Source organism: Lolium perenne, chromosome 4 (genome assembly GCF_019359855.2).
Source record: "Lolium perenne isolate Kyuss_39 chromosome 4, Kyuss_2.0, whole genome shotgun sequence".
NCBI classification, from domain to species: domain Eukaryota; kingdom Viridiplantae; phylum Streptophyta; class Magnoliopsida; order Poales; family Poaceae; genus Lolium; species Lolium perenne.
This window is the reverse complement of record NC_067247.2, coordinates 74,552,991-74,574,907: the sequence shown is the minus strand read 5'-3', so window position 1 is coordinate 74,574,907 and position 21,917 is coordinate 74,552,991.

The following is a 21,917-nucleotide window of genomic DNA, read 5'->3' as shown; positions in this document are numbered from 1 at the left end:
CATGTCTATAGAATTACAACATTGACTCTGTTACATAAGATCAACATAACCTCCTACTTTACAATGAAGTAAATCTGCAAATAAACTCCAGAAGAACGACTCGTAGTCTAATCCTATCACGAACTCTATTTGTAGAGTATTTGACTAGCTACAGGGGCTATGAATAGATTCTAGCTAAATAGGAGCTAGGTTTAGGAAGATAGTTCCCTTCTATGGCTAAACTAGGTTTTCTCCATGTTGGATGTGGTATCTGACTCCTCTGACAGGGTCCTGTCTCTTGAAGTAGTTGTTGACTCCTCGGCCTTTGAGTTGCACTATATATGCTCCTTCGATGCCTCCATATCTAAGCAGGGGATTTAAGAGTGGGATGAGTACGAGCGTACTCAACAAGTTCATTATAGGAAAGAGGTGTTTAATGCACTAGATACGGCATTAGACCAGAAAGTCTAATACCAATGAAAGTTTTCATAACCATTTCTTCAAAAGGTTGCTTTTATTCAGAAGAACTATGTCCGTCAGCCTTCACCGGTTTACTAGAACTTCATGGAGCTCCTTTCCGGCAGCGTTCGCAGTTCCATATCCCGGAACAGGGAGTGACAGGTCACGATTCATTACACTCTGCAGAGGTGTGTTGCTTTACCCATAAGAGATCTTAACCTTGGTGCCAACCGGGCGATCTTCCCGTCCACACTTCCTATGGTGTGAGGCCCGGTATAAGGTCATAGCCAATCATATTCCTCCGCTACCTCGCACACCCACCCTTTGTTGCAGGCCCCGACCCTGGGTCCTCGCCGGTCCCATTATTCCCATATTAGGGTGGACCCCGACCACGACAACAGTTCTGGGCTCATACCATAAACTCCTTCGCCGGTAGCTGCAACCCCTCATAGACCGCAATACCGTGGGGAACTTTGGCTTCCCCAGCCTACCGCTTGCACTTCGGCGACAAGTGTGCTACGGACAAAGCCGTGGGGACTTTTTTGGCTTCCCCAGCCTACCACTTGCCCCGACAGATGACAAGTGTCTACGGTAAAGCGCGTCCGTTGATGTACAAGAGGTGGAAATACGATTGACTATTCCGTCCCACTCCAGATCTTATGGTTAACACGCATTTGTTGTTTAATCCTAGATGGATATAACCCTTGCAATGGAAACTCCACCATATCAACACAATCCATGGTTCCATTGCCCACCACATAGTCATATTCATAGTTATGAAAATAGTAGTTTTGGTTTTTATGCAATAGTGATAAACATAGTACTTTGAAAGTAATTTGGTAAAAATACTCAAATGACATGAGCAAGTGATGAACTTGCCTTTCTTGGTTGCAAGATTATGCAGACAAGGTCTTCGATACGTAATAACTCCAAATTCTGAAACAACATCATCGTCCGGTAAGGACGATGTTTAAAAGATTGGCAAGGATGCAATAATGCATAATTATGAGATGCAATCGCTCTAAGCGTGACTTAACCCCGATGATTTAGGATTAGTGAGTTGTAATGATTAGTTCAGGGTGTGTTGCACTCTTAGAATGATTCACAAACAAGGTTCTTATTCAGGGTTGTGTTGTTTTAAAATCATAAGCAGGTGGTAAAATGAATAGTAACAATCGTACACACCCAGGAATAGTAGTTGTATAATAACTAAAGAGCAGTTGTCGATTTTTAAGTCCTATAGTGCATGGTTGATGATTACTTATTATATATTTCAAAAGAATAACTTTTTAAGAACATATTCTTTAATAACGAACAAGTATGATAATTAGGTTGGGGGTTCTATGGTTGACTATGGTTTCATGTAGTTGCTGGAGTAAATATTAGATGTATCACAACCTAGTTGGATTCATCAACACCAAGGGCTTGTAAGGTTGAGTTAAGCCTAGGTATCCTAAGTAATTATTCATACAAGGTTGCTATCAAGATTGGTTCATCTTATTGGTGATAGCTAGCTAGGGTTTATAGGTTCTTATAAGCAGGGCTGATGATTCTTTATTTACTTCAAAAGAATAATTTTTGAAGAACATACTTCTTAAGTAATAAGAAGTATATCAATTAGGGTTGAGGTGGTCTAGGTTTTACTGTTGGTTCTATTAAGTAAGGAATAATTGGCTCCTAAATAGGATGGTTCATAAGTATCTAACACTAGTAGGGTTTAGTGGAGTATGGGATGTAAGGTAATCATTAATAATGGTTACTATTAGGGTTCATCACAATGGTGTGATACTAAATATGGATTTTTAAGAACAATAATAATTGGGATGGTAGGAACTAGGGTTTAGACTTGGTTGATCCTATTTGATCATCTTGGTTTAATGGTATGCATACATGGAATACTAAATTGCTAGTGATAGGGTTTTACATTTTATGTGGACATAGGTATGCCTTTAGTTGCTAATCATGGCTCTATGGTAATGGAGTAACATGATCACATGTTCTAACCTAGGGTTTAGGTTAGAAGTAAATTAGGGTTCAAATGAAATAGTGGAGCTAGGGTTCCTATTTCGATTAGGGTTTTAGGAACCACATGAAATGATGAGATTCTAGTTTTCTTTCTTATGGAACTAGGGTTTACTAATTACCCTATAATACTTGAATTAATGACTTGTTTGCAAAGTTAAAGTTATTAATAACTTTGAAATAAAAATAATATTGGATTTGACATTTTATTATTTTTAATGAATTACTAATTCAGGTAATTATTAATTAGGGTTTAAATCCTCCTGATAAGGATTTAATAAGTTAATAGTAAAGGAAAATTAATTTTAATGTTTTCCTTATTTACTTTCTAGTTTTTATTTATTTTAGGTAGTTTTCCTAATTTTTGAATTTTAATTGCATTTTGAATTAAAAGAAAAGGCTTAATTAACAAGTATTAAATAATTGAATTTTATAAAAAATAAAAATTTCATATTATTTTTTTATTGGATAGAGTTTACTTTTCTAAGAATTTTGATATCTTATTTTCATTTTTCTGAGTTATTTTGAATTTTTTATAAATTTGCAAAGTTGCAGTAATTATTGAATTGAAATTTAAATGAAAATTACTAAAGTTACCCGGCCAGGGCTACCCACAACCACTGGCCAGTGGGGTCTAGACCACGTCAGCAGCCACGTGGCGATGACGTGGCCAGGGAGGCTCACTGCCAGCGGTTTGCCGGTGACGGCGCCGCCGTTCCAGGGCTCGAGCGGACCAACTACTCATGCTACTCGATTCAGCTCGCCGCGGTGAACACCAGGGTACCAACGCCGCCCTTAAATCGTCGCCGGAGCTAGTCCGACAGCGAGGTGCTGCGGCGGTGCCCACGGGCCTACGATGCTGGGCATGCTAGGGAGTGCTAGCGGAGAATCGAGGATGCTCAGGAGAGTCAGAGACTCACCGCGAGCACGACGGGCGTGTCGGCGAGGCAAGGGGAGGTCTGATACGTCTCCGACGTATCGATAATTTCTTATGTTCCATGCCACATTATTGATGATATCTACATGTTTTATGCATACTTTATGTCATATTTATGCATTTTCCGGCACTAACCTATTAACGAGATGCCGAAGAGCCAGTTGCTGTTTTCTGCTGTTTTTGATTTCAGAAATCCTAGTCAGGAAATATTCTCGGAATTGGACGAAATCAACGCCCAGGGGGCTATTTTCACACGAAGCTTCCAGAAGACCGAAGGAATCACGAAGTGGGGCCACGAGGTGGCCAGACACCAGGGCGGCGCGGCCCAAGCCCTGGCCGCGCCGGCCTGTCGTGTGGGGCCCTCGTGTGGCCCCCTGACCTATCTCCTCCGCCTACTTAAAGCCTTCGTCGCGAAACCCCCAGTACCGAGAGCCACGATACGGAAAACCTTCCAGAGACGCCGCCGCCGCCAATCCCATCTCGGGGGATTCAGGAGATCGCCTCCGGCACCCTGCCGGAGAGGGTGTCGTTGCCTAATCGACGGTACCCCGGAGGAGGGATCCTCACGAGGGGGAGAAGAAGTAGGGGCCATAGGGCGGAGTGCACACGGGACGATGGTACGCGATTTACCCAGCTTCGGAACACCTGCACGATGACAGGGCCTACTGCTGCTTGTCTGGTATTATCTGGGCGCTTTCGCGTTGTTACAATGAGTTGTTGTTCTGCACGTGAACGTGAACGTCAACGTGCCTCTAGGGCTCCCAGGATCCGGCTTATAAAGGCGCACGAATCTAGGGTTTACATGGAGAGTCCTAGCCGGATTACAGGTCGCCTAACTACGGTACAATGTCTTGCCGTGTACGTCAAGGATCTGCCTTCCTCCCTACGTCGTACTGGATCCGGGTTCCACACTGGCCTCCATGGATCCGGGTTACTCCTGGGCCTCCATGGATCCGAGTCACACATGGGCCTTCACGGATCCGACTTCCTCCGATGGTCGGTTGGGATCCGGCTCCCCTATCCTGGGCTGGACTTCATCCCTTAGGATCAACAGCAACTGGGCCGCCCGACGGGCCACACGCCACGTCACCATCTATGGGCCACCCGGGCTTGCCGAATCCAGGCACTGTCGATGGTACACCCATGAAGTATACCCACAACAGTAGCCCCCAGAGTTCTCCGAGTTTCTCCTCTCATTTCCGCCTTGCTAATACCTTATGGTTTCCGGCAATATTGGTAACGCGGAGAAACTTGAAGAGCTCTAACTTCACATTTTCTTCTTTCCCAACTTTCAGTCGGAAAAAAAAAACCCTCATCCTGCGGGACTTCATCCATCGACAGTACAGAACATGTCTCCGGGTTACTCCCCTGCTTGCGGACAAGAATTTGCTTATCTTCACGCCGTTACCCGGAACCTTAAAAGATTCAAACGGTTCCGCCTATCTTGGCGCCATTTTCACGTGATTTGAGCGGTAGGTTGAGGTGCGGATCCGACTACCAAAAATTAGGTGCAGATCCGACTACCAAAAAATAGTTGCAGATCCGGCTACCAAATATATAGGTGCGGATCCGTCTACCAAATATATAGGTGCGGATCCGGCTAGTTAGCCCCCGAGCATTGAGTCGGCTTGCTCCAAGGAGACTCGATGCTCAGAAACTTAGCCCCCAAGCGTCAAGGTGGAAATTTTCCGGCTTGTTGCTCAGAGAACTTCATCGATGTAGCCCCCGAGCGCCAAGGTGAATTTTCTTGAAAATCTGGCTTGGTGCTCTTAGAGTAGCTTTATCTTTATATGTGACTTAGGAATAGCGTAAATCCCAAGCATCTAGGCGGAAATTTCCAGCACTGATACCGAAAGGAAACACACTTTTCACCTAAGATCAAACCGCAGCCCCCGAGGGTTGGTTCCGGCTAAGCATAGCGGAATCAAGACTCAAGCTGCTTCTCCAGCTGTGCACGCCATGGATCCGCCTAACCTTCTCTCATTGGATCCGGCTAGCTTCTCCTGGGGCTTCGCGCGATGCTAGATCTGCTTGAAAACACCTTAAATCGAGGACTGTTGTATGTCCAAGTGTCATGTACCTGATACATAAACATAAAAACATATTTGTATTAAATTGTTTCTTTGATCATGTTCAACGAACAAATGTAAGGCGGAACAAAAACGGCCTTTGAACAAATGTTTTAAAGCTGAAACTATGCAGCAGTTGAACATAAAACTGTCAAGGCGGAAATAACTCGACTATCTTGAACAGTTAATGTAATTTATATGTTTTAAGCAAGTGCTGGTTTATCCGTTCTTCTGGTTTATATGCTTGACTTTTCGTGAGACGGCAAACTTTAAACACAGAACATGTGCTGAGGCGATAGCGCTTGATAGCGAAACAATCAAGAACCTCAGAAACAGAGGCCGGCTTTAAGTACCGAGATGTCACTACTAAGGAATCCACACATAAAACAACAGAAAACGTGTAGGCCAGAAAACTTAAGCTAACGCCCGAAAGCGGAATTTTTGCAGCGTACTGGAGCCTTAAGCGGCAAAAACAGTACAAAAATTTTCACGAGCGCGAGGCAAATCGTGGAAAAGATATGACCAACAGTGAAAGCGGTAAAAGACTCAGGATATGAGTGAACCAATCTTAATCTCATGATCATAAAATTTTAAAATATTAAATATAAATAGGGACTTAGCTGTTTGGAGCGGAGTCAACGTCGGTCGTGGCGGTTTTTCTTCAGCGTTCCGTCGAGCCGGTGCGAGATTGATTGTCGCAGTGGTCATGTAGGTGCGGATCCACCTACCAAAATTTAGGTGTGGATCCGACTTCCAAAAATTTAGGTGCGGATCCACCTACCAAAATTTAGGTGCGGATCCGACTACCAAAAACGTAGGCGCGGATCCGAGTACCAAAAACGTAGGCGCGGATCCGGCAACCAAAAACATAGGTGCGGATCCGACTACCAAAAACGTAGGCGCGGATCCGGCAACCAAAAACATAGGTGCGGATCCGACTACCAAAAACGTAGGCGCGGATCCGGCTACCAAAACCAGAATTTGAAATTTCCAGGTCTAAAGCGGATTCTTCCGTGGAAAGCTCCAGCGACTCAGATCGGATCTTTGCAGCTGCGTCCTGCTCGGCGGCGGTCGTAGCTACATTACTTACCAGTGCGTTTCCGTCGAAATCAACGGTTTCGCCGATGAAGATGTGTATGCCACCGACTGGGACGATGGAGAGCTTGACGGGGTTTGTCTTGGCCGGAATCCAGCACTCGTCCGGAGGGACGATCGGAAGGTTTCCGGCGTAAAGGACGCGCCCCACAGCGATGGTGTCGTCGTAGCTTCCCATGGCGGAACCCTCCCGGTTCCGGCCTCCAGACGCCGCAGGCCCCACGGTGGGCGCCAACTGTCGTTGCCTAATCGACAGTACCCCGGAGGAGGGATCCTCACGAGGGGGAGAAGAAGTAGGGGCCATAGGGCGGAGTGCACACGGGACGGTGGTACGCGATTTACCCAGCTTCGGAACACCTGCACGATGACAGGGCCTACTGCTGCTTGTCTGGTATTATCTGGGCGCTTTCGCGTTGTTACAATGAGTTGTTGTTCTGCACGTGAACGTGAACGTGAACGTCAACGTGCCTCTAGGGCTCCCAGGATCCGGCTTATAAAGGCGCACGAATCTAGGGTTTACATGGAGAGTCCTAGCCGGATTACAGGTCGCCTAACTACGGTACAATGTCTTGCCGTGTACGTCAAGGATCTGCCTTCCTCCCTACGTCGTACTGGATCCGGGTTCCACACTGGCCTCCATGGATCCGGGTTACTCCTGGGCCTCCATGGATCCGAGTCACACATGGGCCTTCACGGATCCGACTTCCTCCGATGGTCGGTTGGGATCCGGCTCCCCTATCCTGGGCTGGACTTCATCCCTTAGGATCAACAGCAACTGGGCCGCCCGACGGGCCACACGCCACGTCACCATCTATGGGCCACCCGGGCTTGCCGAATCCAGGCACTGTCGATGGTACACCCATGAAGTATACCCACAACAGAGGGGAATCATCTCCCGGAGGACTCTTACCGCCATGGTCGCCTCCGGAGTGATGAGTGAGTAGTTCACCCCTGGACTATGGGTCCATAGCAGTAGCTAGATGGTCGTCTTCTCCTAATTGTGCTTCATTGTCGGGTCTTGTGAGCTGCCTAACATGATCAAGATCATCTATCTGTAATGATATATGTTGTGTTTGTTGGGATCGGATGGATAGAGAATACTATGTTATGATGATTATCAATCTATTACCTATGTGTTGTTTATGATCTTGCATGCTCTCCGTTATTAGTAGAGGCTCTGGCCAAGTTTTTGCTAGTAACTCCAAGAGGGAGTATTTATGCTCGATAGTGGGTTCATGCCTCCATTAAATGCAGGACAAGTGATGAAAGTTCTAAGGTTGTGGATGTGCTGTTGCCACTAGGGATAAAACATCGATGCTATGTCCGAGGATGTAGTTGTTGATTACATTACGCACCATACTTAATGCAATTGTCTGTTGTTTGCAACTTAATACTGGAAGGGGTTCGGATGATAACCTGAAGGTGGACTTTTTAGGCATAGATGCATGCTGGATAGCGGTCTATGTACTTTGTCGTAATGCCCAATTAAATCTCACTATACTCATCATATCATGTATGTGCATGGTCATGCCCACTTTATTTGTCAATTGCCCAACTGTAATTTGTTCACCCAACATGCTTATTCTTATCGCAGAGACGCCTCTAGTGAACTCTGGACCCCGGTCCATTCTTTTAATTGAATACAATCTACTGCAATACTTGTTCTACTATTTTCTGTAAACAATCATCATCCACACTATACATCTAATCCTTTGTTACAGCAAGCCGGTGAGATTGACAACCTCACTGTCACGTTGGGGCAAAGTAATTTGGTTGTGTTGTGCAGGTTCCACGTTGCCGCCGGAATCCCTGGTGTTGCGCCGCACTACACTTCGCCGCCAACAACCTTCAACGTGCTTCTTGGCTCCTACTGGTTCGATAAACCTTGGTTTCTTACTGAGGGAAAACTTGCCGCTGTACGCATCACACCTTCCTCTTGGGGTTCCCAACGGTCGCGTGTTGTATGCGTATCAAGACTGTTTTCTGGCGCCGTTGCCGGGGACCTGAAGAAAATTTACACCACAAAGATTTCTAACTCCCACGTCAACTGCACGCCATCAACTGTTTTCTGGCGCCGTTGCCGGGGAGATCAAGACACGCTTCAAGGGGAGTCTCCACTTCCAATCTCTTTACTTTGTTTTTGTCTTGCTTTATTTTATTTACTTTCTTGTTTGCTGCACTAAATCAAAACACAAAAAAATTAGTTGCTAGTTTTACTTTACTTGCTATCTTGTTTGCTATATTAAAAACACAAAAAAATTAGTTACTTGCATTTTACTTTTGTTACCATGTCTAGTTCTGCACCTGTTACTTCTTCACCTGAGGAATTAGTCTTCACTTTTAAACAAGGGGATGAGGAGAGTTTTAAAGATGCTTGGTCCAGAATTTTTGATTCTTATCGTAAAGCTGAACCTCAAATGACTCTAAGTTTGCTCCTTAGTAACTTTTATTTTGGGCTTATGATTCGCTATAGATATGCCTTGGATGCTGTAGAGGGAGGAGATTTCCTTCATTGCAATGGGGATCAAGCTTTTAACGCCATAAAGAAATTGGTTGCATCACATGATTCAGCTAATAACTTTGATTCAGCCCTTATTAGCATTTATAATAGATTAAACACTCTTGAGACAAGTGCATCTCGCATGCACGAAAATTATAGCTATGTTCGTAACCGTCTTGATCAAGTTTTAGTGAACTCTGAACCTTCATTATGGGATCCTACTATTAAAGTTGTTATCGGTGATCAAACTTTTCATGCCAATTGTGATATTATGTCTGAATTTTGCCTTATGCCTAAGAGTATTTATGAATCTTTGACACTTTGGGGACTCGTTGAAGGGGGAGAAGGAATAACTCTTATTGATAACTCTGTTATAATCCCTAAGGGAATAGCTGCAGGTGTGCATACAACCATTCTTGGAAGAATAATATCCATTGATTATCTTGTTATTGAATGTGTAGGAACATGACAAATCACACTCGGAAGATCTCTGCTGAAACTATTGGGAGCAGTCATAGATGTGGGAGAAGGCACCCTAAAATTCACCTCTACACCGGGGGGTAGACATGTATTCCCTAAATCAAAGAGTAAGAAAAAGAACAAGAAAGGTAGGTGTAAAACCCAAGGTAATGTTGGTGCACCATCTCTTGATAATACTTGATACACACTTTATGCGCCTAGCTGAAAGGCGTTAAAGAAAAGCGCTTATGGGAGACAACCCATGATTTTACTACTGCACCTTTATTTTATATTTGAGTCTTGGAAGTTGTTACTACTGTAGCAACCTCTCCTTATCTTAGTTTTGTGCATTATTGTGCCAAGTAAAGTCGTTGATAGTAAGGTTCATACTAGATTTGGATTACTGCGCAGAAACAGATTTCTTTGCTGTCACGAATCTGGGCCTAATTCTCTGTAGGTAACTCAGAAAATTATTCCAATTTACGTGAGTGATCCTCAGATATGTACGCAACTTTCATTCAATTTAAGAATTTTCATTTGAGCAAGTCTGGTGCCTCTTAGAAATTCGTCTTTACGAACTGTTCTGTTTTGACAGATTCTGCCTTTTATTTCGCATTGCCTGTTTTGCTATGCTTGATGGATTTTTCGATTCCATTAACTTTCAGTAGCTTTGTGCAATGTTCAGAAGTGTTAAGAATGATTATGTCACCTCTGAATATGTGAATTTTAATTGTGCACTAACCCTCTAATGAGTTGTTTTGAGTTTGGTGTGGAGGAAGTTTTCAAGGATCAAGAGAGGAGGATGATACAATATGATCAAGGAGATTGAAAGCTCTAAGCTTGGGGATGCCCCGGTGGTTCACCCCTGCATATTTCAAGAAGACTCAAGCGTCTAAGCTTGGGGATGCCCAAGGCATCCCCTTCTTCATCGACAACATTATCAGGTTCCTCTAGTGAAACTATATTTTTATTCCATCACATCTTATGCACTTTGCTTGGAGCGTCTGTTTGTTTTTGTTTTTGTTTTGTTTGAATAAGATGGATCCTAGCATTCATTGTGTGGGAGAGAGACACGCTCCGCTGTTGCATATGGACAAATATGTCCTTAGGCTTTACTCATAGTATTCATGGCGAAGGTTGAATCTTCTTCGTTGAATTGTTATATGGTTGGAATCGGGAAATGCTACATGTAGTAATTGGTAAAATTTCTTGGATAATTTGATACTTGGCAATTGTTGTGCTCATGTTTAAGCTCTTGCATCATATACTTTGCACCTATTAATGAAGAAATACATAGAGCTTGCTAAAATTTGGTTTGCATAATTGGTCTCTCTAAGGTCTAGATAATTTCTAGTAAGAGTTTGAACAACAAGGAAGACGGTGTAGAGTCTTATAATGTTTACAATATGTCCTTTATGTGAGTTTTGATGTACCGCTTCATACTTGTGTTTGTTTCAAATAATCTTGCTAGCCTAAACCTTGTATCGAGAGGGAATACTTCTCATGCATCAAAAATCCTTGAGCCAACCACTATGCCATTTGTGTCCACCATATCTACCTACTACATGGTATTTCTCCGCTATTCCAAAGTAAATTGCTTGAGTGCTACCTTTAAATTTCTATCCTCTACGTTTGCAATATATAGCTCATGGGACAAATAGCCTAAAAACTATTGTGGTAATGAATATGTACTTATGCACTTTATCTCTTATTAAGTTGCTTGTTGTGGGATAACCATGTTCCTGGGGACGCCATCAACTACTCCTTGTTGAATATCATGTGAGTTGCTATGCATGTCCGTCTTGTCTGAAGTAAGGGAGATTTACCATGAGTTGAATGGTTTGAGCATGCATACTGTTAGAGAAGAACATTGGGCCGCTAACTAAAGCCATGATCCATGGTGGAAGTTTCAGTTTTGGACAAATATCCTCAATCTCATATGAGAAAATTAATTGTTGTTGAATGCTTAAGCATTAAAGAGGAGTCCATTATCTGTTGTCTATGTTGTCCCGGTATGGATGTCTAAGTTGAGAATAATCAAAAGCGAGAAATCCAATGCGAGCTTTCTCCTTAGACCTTTGTACAGGCGGCATAGAGGTAACCCTTTGTGACACTTGGTTAAAACATATGTATTGCGGTGATAACCCAGGTAATCCGAGCTAATTAGGACAAGGTGCGGGCACTATTAGTATACTATGCATGAGGCTTGCAACTTGTAGGATATAATTTACATGATGCATATGCTTTATTACTACCGTTGACAAAATTGTTTCTTGTTTTCAAAATCAAAGCTCTAGCACAAATATAGCAATCAATGCTTCCCTCTGCGAAGGGCCCTTTCTTTTACTTTTATGTTGAGTCAGTTCACCTATTTCTCTCCATCTCAAAAAGCAAACACTTGTGTGAACTGTGCATTGATTCCTACATACTTGCATATTGCACTTGTTATATTACTTTACATTGACAATATCCATGAGATATACATGTTACAAGTTGAAACTAACCGCTGAAACTTAATCTTCCTTTGTGTTGCTTCAATACCTTCACTTTGATTTATTGCTTTATGAGTTAACTCTTATGCAAGACTTATTGATGCTTGTCTTGAAAGTACTATTCATGAAAAGTCTTGGCTATATGATTCATTTGTTTACTCATGTCATTACCATTGTTTTGATCGCTGCATTCATTACATGTGCTTACAATAGTATGATCAAGGTTATGATGGCATGTCACTCCAGAAATTATCTTTGTTATCGTTTACCTGCTCGGGACGAGCAGGAACTAAGCTTGGGGATGCTGATACGTCTCCGACGTATCGATAATTTCTTATGTTCCACGCCACATTATTGATGATATCTACATGTTTTATGCATACTTTATGTCATATTTATGCATTTTCCGGCACTAACCTATTAACGAGATGCCGAAGAGCCAGTTGCTGTTTTCTGCTGTTTTTGGTTTCAGAAATCCTAGTAAGGAAATATTCTCGGAATTGGACGAAATCAACGCCCAGGGGCCTATTTTCACACGAAGCTTCCAAAAGACCGAAGGAGTCACGAAGTGGGGCCACGAGGTGGCTAGACACCAGGGCGGCGCGGCCCAAGCCCTGGCCGCGCCGGCCTGTCGTGTGGGGCCCTCGTGTGGCCCCCTGACCTATCTCCTCCGCCTACTTAAAGCCTTCGTCGCGAAACCCCCAGTACCGAGAGCCACGATACGGAAAACCTTCCAGAGACGCCGCCGCCGCCAATCCCATCTCGGGGGATTCAGGAGATTGCCTCCGGCACCCTGCCGGAGAGGGGAATCATCTCCCGGAGGACTCTTCACCGCCATGGTCGCCTCCGGAGTGATGAGTGAGTAGTTCACCCCTGGACTATGGGTCCATAGCAGTTGCTAGATGGTCGTCTTCTCCTAATTGTGCTTCATTGTCGGGTCTTGTGAGCTGCCTAACATGATCAAGATCATCTATCTGTAATGCTATATGTTGCGTTTGTTGGGATCCGATGGATAGAGAATACTATGTTATGATGATTATCAATCTATTACCTATGTGTTGTTTATGATCTTGCATGCTCTCCGTTATTAGTAGAGGCTCTGGCCAAGTTTTTGCTAGTAACTCCAAGAGGGAGTATTTATGCTCGATAGTGGGTTCATGCCTCCATTAAATGCAGGACGATGTGAGAAAGTTCTAAGGTTGTGGATGTGCTGTTGCCACTAGGGATAAAACATCGATGCTATGTCCGAGGATGTAGTTGTTGATTACATTACGCACCATACTTAATGCAATTGTCTGTTGTTTGCAACTTAATACTGGAAGGGGTTCGGATGATAACCTGAAGGTGGACTTTTTAGGCATAGATGCATGCTGGATAGCGGTCTATGTACTTTGTCGTAATGCCCAATTAAATCTCACTATACTCATCATATCATGTATGTGCATGGTCATGCCCTCTTTATTTGTCAATTGCCCAACTGTAATTTGTTCACCCAACATGCTTATTATTATCGGAGAGACGCCTCTAGTGAACTCTGGACCCCGGTCCATTCTTTTAATTGAATACAATCTACTGCAGTACTTGTTCTACTGTTTTCTGCAAACAATCATCATCCACACTATACATCTAATCCTTTGTTACAGCAAGCCGGTGAGATTGACAACCTCACTGTCACGTTGGGGCAAAGTAATTTGGTTGTGTTGTGCAGGTTCCATGTTGGCACCGGAATCCCTCGTGTTGCGCCGCACTACACTTCGCCGCCATCAACCTTCAACGTGCTTCTTCACTCCTACTGGTTCGATAAACCTTGGTTTCTTACTGAGGGAAAACTTGCCGTTGTACGCATCACACCTTCCTCTTGGGGTTCCCAACGATCGCGTGATGTACGCGTATCAAGGTCGCAGTCGCCGGAATTGCTCGATGCCGGCACCGGAGAAGACGACCTGGCATGGTCGATTGAGGATGTTTCAGCTTGATTCCTTGTGCACGGTGACCGAGTCGAGGACGGTGGTCACAGTGGTGGTCACGGCGGGGCTTGGGGCTTCCCCAATCGACGGCGGTGATCGGTGCCGGAGCAGGTTAGGGTTTTGGTATGGGGAAAAATTGGAGCCAGGGAGAAAGAACCCGATGCTGCTGTGCGTTGTGAAGCTTTTATACGGTGCAGGTTCACGCCTCGTCATGACGTCGAGCGAGGATGGGCTGCCAGCGGCTAGGAGAAGCGAAGCACGGCTTCGTGCTGTCCACCACGCGAGGAAGAAGATGAGGACGAGTTCCTGGCGTGGATATTTCCCTGAAGGGGTATGTTGGGCTGGGCTTGGGCCAGTGCTAGGCTGTGGTGCTGGACTGCACCATGGGCTCCGTTGCTAGGTTCTACTGGCCAGGTAAGCCCATTTCTCTTCTCTCTTTTCTTATTTCTGATTTTATGTCTTGTTTTGAATTCTGTTTTGAATTCATACTTGAATTATTTTCTATTTTGCAGGTCTTACTCATTTCATTCATACAAGAATTAGTTCAATGGTTATTACACCACTTGCTTATTAGAAGAAGGTATTTTATATTTGATTATATTTCATACATGTGAGATTATTCAAAACATCAATTAAGCATGATTATAGGTGTTCTTTAAGTTCCCTTTTTATTTGGATTGCAACTCCCTTTTTAGTTATTAGAGTTGATAATTCTTACTGCAAATACTTTAGAAGTTATCATTAGAACTTGACCTCTTAATTAAGATGTTGGTTTCTTACATATGATTTCATGTGAGCATTTATTTAATAAGGTCATATAGATTTTTGTCATAACCCTATTTTAGGGGTAGCTTTAAAATCATATTTAATAACACTTTGAATTACCTAGAGTAGATATTACTCTCATCATGGTTTGGTCTTGGTTATAATGATGAGTGGTTGATCACCACCATGGTTCTAATCAAATGGTTTAGCACTAGGTTATTCTTAAGTTCCATAATGAATCATGAGCTTTAATTAGTGAACAATTCTAGGGTTCTCATCATATTCACCTAATGGCAATTGGTTTGAAGCTCACTTAGGATCTGGTTTTATAATTGTAATCACCCAAGTGGTTCATAACTTGGTTTGAGATATAATTCTGGGTTGTAGAATTGAGATAACACCATAGTGCATTGGCTAGGGTTTAATCTCCCCTAACCATGGTATTATGGTTACTTGCTTCATATCTTATGTGCTTCTTTAATCACTAAGGATTTGAGAATTGGTTTTATCTTCTACCAATTAACTTCTATTATTATCTCCAATTTATCATTAAAGTAACTACAGTGGTTATAGTTCTTTTTATAGTTAACTTTGGTCATATGTATTGATGGTTTCTCACCATATAAAGTATAGAGTTTGTCTCTAAAGGTTTTCTTGTGGTTCTTAAGTGAAGAATAGGTGGAATGTAAATGTGGTAGGATTCTACTTATGATCACCAAGTGATTCACAAGTTAAGGTTGGGATCTAAGCCTAGGGTTTCTTACTAGTTACCTCCCTATGATTTCATGTGGTGAATGATATCTACTTATCCTATTAGAATTTAACTTATCCTCACATACCTCAAGAGCATGATCATGGTTTAAGCATGATCAACTTGTTCTTAATATCTTCTACCTCAAATTCTAAGGGTTTATGCTCATTACTCAATTTATAATGATCAAGGTTTAGCTTTCTCAGTTATCTCTCATGGAATAGGTTCTCACTTCCATGATCAAGCATAGTCTTGATCAACTAGGATATAATACTTCTATTTTACTTTCTTAGATGGGACTACTATGGTTGCCTCAATAATTTATATCCTAGGAGAATACCTGAGATATTCTGTTAGGGTTTTACTTAATCAATGTTGATATACTCATCAGGACATATGGATAGTCCTCTCCCCTAAATTTAAGTGTTGCCTCAACTAACTTGAGTGTAGCACTATAGCTTGAGCTCTCTTTCATAGGAATAGTTATTCTGGGGTTTATGGTGTATTCACAAGATCTCATTAGATAGTAAAGGTTAAGTCTCCACCTAGATGCTTAGTTGGATTAGTTGCTACTTTACTTCATCAATTCATGGATATGATCTTACTCCATTTGGTATTGGCTATCTCACCACTCCCAAATGAAATGGTTTAACTCCTAATACTTTAGTCCAAAGGTTGTCCTTTATTCTTAAATAGGTCAAGCTAGAATTAATATGATTGGTCTCTCTCATTTTGGAAGGTCTTTAATACTGACCTAAGGTTAGGCTCCTTAGAGGTTGATGTGATCATCAATATCTATGGTTAACATAAATGGATTCTCTCACTAGGGATTGTCTTGAATAATATCCTAGGGTTTCTCTGAAAGATGATGATTTGATTACATGGATGTATATCCAAGGTTTCAGCTTAAGGTTTTCCATTGCTTCTCTAATAAATACTATAGAACTCTCACCTCTCTGGGTTTGAAGTATAATAATATGTAATAGAGAAGAATATATGCTTCTAGAGTTGATCTCCTTGTCTTGTTTCCAAGATTGAAATAGAATGAATACCATGAGGTTCATGGTAGGATCAAGGATTAGTTTAATACATGGAGAAGATAAGTGAAGAATAGTTTCTCCAATTATTGTTACTTGATTTCCAATTAACTGGATGTTCATTTGTTGTGGCCAGGAATATCATGTTGTGATCTTTAATAAGATCAAGTAGTTGCTCCTTGATTAATAAGTTCTTGTGTTGATTTTAATTCCATTTGATCTAACCCCTTAGATCAAATTATCTCTACCCAAAACAAGGTTTTAGCAAAGTCACATTGAGGTTTATAGCGCTTTACTTGATGAGCTACTTCAATTCCACCAAGGTCAAGTGAAACTTCAGTTACTGTGACTGTTTTACTTTAAAGCGCGAAAATTCCCCAGATTTTCTATGCATGAATGCAATGCACACATCTGTTTCCTCTATTTTTGTAACCCCAATACCTGGGATATTACAGTCTCTACCCCTTAAACTAAACTTCGTCCTCGAAGTTTGATCACTCTCACGTTTCCGAAGTGTGGATCAGACTTGTGCAGACTACGACTTTTCTTGAACTCCGTATTGATCTTACTGGATATAATTGAATATATCCCTTGTCCAGATTCTTCCTGGAATCCATTACGGTTTGTCTCTGAATATTAGTTTCTTACTCCAGTTCTATGATTTTTCCCTGGAATCCAATACCTGGGATATTACAGTCTCTACCCCTTAAACTAAACTTCGTCCTCGAAGTTTGATCACTCTCACGTTTCCGAAGTGTGGATCAGACTTGTGCAGACTACGACTTTTCTCGAACTCCGTATTGATCTTACTGGATATAATTGAATATATCCCTTGTCCGGATTCTTCCTGGAATCCATTACGGTTTGTCTCTGAATATTAGTTTCTTACTCCAGTTCTATGATTTTTCTCTGGAATCTAATAATACCTATCTCTGAGCCATGGCTTCGTACTTCAATTCCATGATTTCTTTCCATAGTATAATCTTATTTCATTTCCCATTGAAAATTCAATGACTGGGACTTCTTCTGGTGCTGCTAGTCTTGACTGAAGACTAATTTGATAACATACTCCTAATTGGTAAATAGGTCTTTGTTTTCCCTTACTACCAAAACTGCAATAATGGTACTAAGTAAGGTACTTAACATGGAAATGATCTTGACGGTTTATTTCCCTAAGAATGGATTAAACTCACTTAGTCCATCCAATCCTGGATTATGATTGATACCTCTAACTAGTTTGGTTCTTTTAGGTTCCATGAAAGGAATCTTTCAATTAACATTTAGTTTTGATATGGTCAATCTTCTTCGGTCTTTGGCCTTCTTGAGCTGTATTTGGTCTACGGTATTTTCTTCGTCCAACTTCTTTATGCTTGACTTACTTGAGCATTCCTACTTCTGAGTAAATACTACTTACTTTCTCAAGTTATAGACCACTTCTTGCTTCCTCGAGGTATAAATCTCTACTTCTGGTCTGACATCCTTCTGAAATTAGTGTTCAACATTCTTATGAAAATAAGATCGAACTTCCTCTCAGTTCAGACCTTCATCAACTATCTTGCTCAAAATATTGAGTTATTATACAGCCAACTCAATCTTTACTCTACCCCTTAGAGTTTTCTTATGGTCTTCAGCTCCTTTTCTTCCAACCATTGGACTTATGGTTAGAATATTGGTCTGGGTCTAGCTTATGGTTTATACTTTTCTAAAGGTCTTGTGAAGAATCTTTGTGGTGTATCCACTCAATTGTGGACATCCAGTATGAATCCTTCGACTAAATGATTATAGGTCGTTGTTATTTGGCTAACAAAATTTTATTTGTTCACAACTTCTTGGTACAAATAATCCAATTATGGACTACTTGATACCAATTGTGGCTATTTGTTATCTAAAAAAATGGTTTCTATTATAGGTTCTGATCAACTGGTCGAGACATCTTCTACTTTATCTCACAGTTCTGATCCTATACCAATTGTGGTCTTCTGATACCAACTGTGGTCTTCTTATATCTCCTATGGTTTCATAGGTCATCTTCCTTCATTCAGGGTTTATTTTGCAAGAAAACCACTAGCTGACACTATGAATATAGTATCCTAAGTGATTTCCCATGCATTCCCTCTTCTATAATGACTATGGTTCTACTTCTACTTCTCCATAGTCATCATATTTCTCACCTTCATGCTTCTAATGTACTAAAGTACTCCTCTGTTGAGGTAAAGCATGAGTTTTGATTGGTACTTCCTTCTGAATATTGTGGTTGCTTCCCACAACTTTGTTTCCTTTATCTGATGAACCTTCATCTTGTCTTCAGAATCTTCAGTATTCGTCACTTCCTCACACGAATACTATTACCCTCTAGATCTATAGCATCAAGTAAGGACTTGATATTGCAACATGCATTTGCATACCAGAGTCAAACTTCATGTATGGATCTAGTCAAACAATGAAAATCCAATAAAATCCAAGAAGATTCAGCTTTGTGCATATAATACACACCATCATAAGCCCGAATATAATAGTTGAGTAAAACATCTCTAAACATCAGGCTCTGATGTGTAGTATATAACACCACATAAGATAGGTTTATATTGTGATACTTAGCACATATATTTGGGCATTCTACTATTTGTCTTGACATTTACCTGAATTGCACAATTGCAATGAGATAAACTTGAAACAAAGTGGTCTAGGATAGTTGTGGTTGACCTAATTTTGTTTGGAAGTACCAAAAAAGTATTATACCATATATAAGTGCTATTGAGGACTATTTTGTATGATACCACTAGTTCTAATATGGTTACTCTGAATACATATTTATTAGGATATAGTTCCTATACTTCTAAGTGTTTCTACCATAAGCATATGGTCATGATGTGCTTGGCACACTTCCCATGGTTTTGGAACACAATTCTTGCACTATTGTTTAACACTTGGCTTCTTATTGTTCTCTTCCTAAATACTTTAGATGTTTATCACATAATGATCCTCAGATGAATCATATATGATTACTACCTCTACTCTGTAAGTAGACATGATTTATTTCTATTTCCCTTCCTTACTTCCCATGATTGACTCATCATGGTCTATACTACCTCATATCACTTGTTTGTATCACTTACTATGAGTTGTTTCACATGTATAGATAATTTTCCTTACTCATTACTTAACTTGGTCTACATCTTCTATTAGGATATCTTAATTATCTTCATCCCTTGATATTACTCCTATTACAGGTCTGGATAACTCTTACTTAACCATAACATGTGTTGGTACACATCTTCCAATAGGATATCTTCCTTATGGTTGTATCCTCTCTTTGGACTATCATGTGTTGTATACCAACTGTGATCTACTCATCTATTGTTTTAAGGACTTATTGATGTTCTACATACTTGGGATTGGCTATCTTTACTTAGTAAAGATAGGTAAGAAATGTTGACTCAAGTGTGTCAGGATTATTCTCAAGTGAATATCCATCTCAAGTCATAAGAAGTATTTGGTTTATCTAAAACAACTTCCTATAGACACTACCAATCCTATAGGTCTCCTTTAAAGGGTTTTAATCCTAGGGTCAAAGCATTTGCTCTGATACCAACTGTGGTGACCCGGCATACCACTGCATGGTGTAGTATGCAAGTCTGATATAACATCAATGAAACACCGTTCCACTAGTATTATATCGCTCAGAGTGGTACAACAGAAACATATGCGGGTCCAAGGCATGTCTATAGAATTACAACATTGACTCTGTTACATAAGATCAACACAACCTCCTACTTTACAATGAGGTAAATCTGCAAATAAACTCCAGAAGAATGACTCGTAGTCTAATCCTATCACGAACTCTATTTGTAGAGTATTTGACTAGCTATATAGGCTATGAATAGATTCTAGCTAAATAGGAGCTAGGTTTAGGAGGCTAGTTCCCTTCTATGGCTAAACTAGGTTTTCTCCATGTTGGATGTGGTATCTGACTCCTTTGACAGGGTCCTGTCTCTTGAAGTAGTTGTTGACTCCTCGGCCTTTGAGTTGCACTATAGATCCTCCTTCGATGCCTCCATATCTAAGCAGGGGATTTAAGAGTGGGATGAGTACGAGCCTACTCAACAAGTTCATTATAGGAAAGAGGTGTTTAATGCACTAGATACGGCATTAGACCAGAAAGTCTAATACCAATGCAAGTTTTCATAACCATTTCTTCAAAAGGTTGCTTTTATTCAGAAGAACTATGTCTGTCAGCCTTCACCGGTTTACTAGAACTTCATGGAGCTCCTTTCCGGCAGCGTTCGCAGTTCCATATCCCGGAACAGGGAGTGACAGGTCACGATTCATTACACTCTGCATAGGTGTGTTGCTTTACCCATAAGAGATCTTAACCTTGGTGCCAACCGGGCGATCTTCCCGTCCACACTTCCTATGGTGTGAGGCCCGGTATAAGGTCATAGCCAATCATATTCCTCCGCTACCTCGCACACCCACCCTTTGTTGCAGGCCCCGACCCTGGGTCCTCGCCGGTCCCATTATTCCCATATTAGGGTGGACCCTGACCACGACAACAGTTCTGGGCTCATACCATAAACTCCTTCGCCGGTAGCTGCAACCCCTCATAGACTGCAATACCGTGGGGAACTTTGGCTTCCCCAGCCTACCGCTTGCACTTCGGCGACAAGTGTGCTACAGACAAAGCCGTGGGGACTTTTTTGGCTTCCGCAGCCTACCGCTTGCCCCGATAGATGACAAGTGTCTACTGTAAAGCGCGTCCGTTGATGTACAAGAGGTGGAAATACGATTGACTATTCCGTCCCACTCCAGATCTTACGGTTAACACGGGTATTACGGCACAAGAATCACTGGATAACATTTGTTGTTTAATCCTAGATGGATATAACCCTTGCAATGGAACCTCCACCATATCAACACAATCCATGGTTCCATTGCCCACCACATAGTCATATTCATAGTTATAAAAATAGTGGTTTTGGTTTTTATGCAATAGTGATAAACATAGTACTTTGAAAGTAATTTGGTAAAAATACTCAAATGACATGAGCAAGTGATGAACTTGCCTTTCTTGGCTGCAAGATTATGCAGACAAGGTCTTCGATACATAATAACTCCAAATTCTGAAATAGCATCATCGTCCGGTAAGGACGATGTTTAAAAGATTGGCAAGGATGCAATAATGCATAATTATGAGATACAATCGCTCTAAGCGTGACTTAACCCCGATGATTTAGGATTAGTGAGTTGTAATGATTAGTTCAGGGTGTGTTGCACTTTTAGAATGATTCACAAACAAGGTTCTTATTCAGGGTTGTGTTGTTTTAGAATCATAAGCAGGTGGTAAAATGAATAGTAACAATCATACACACCCAGGAATAGTAGTTG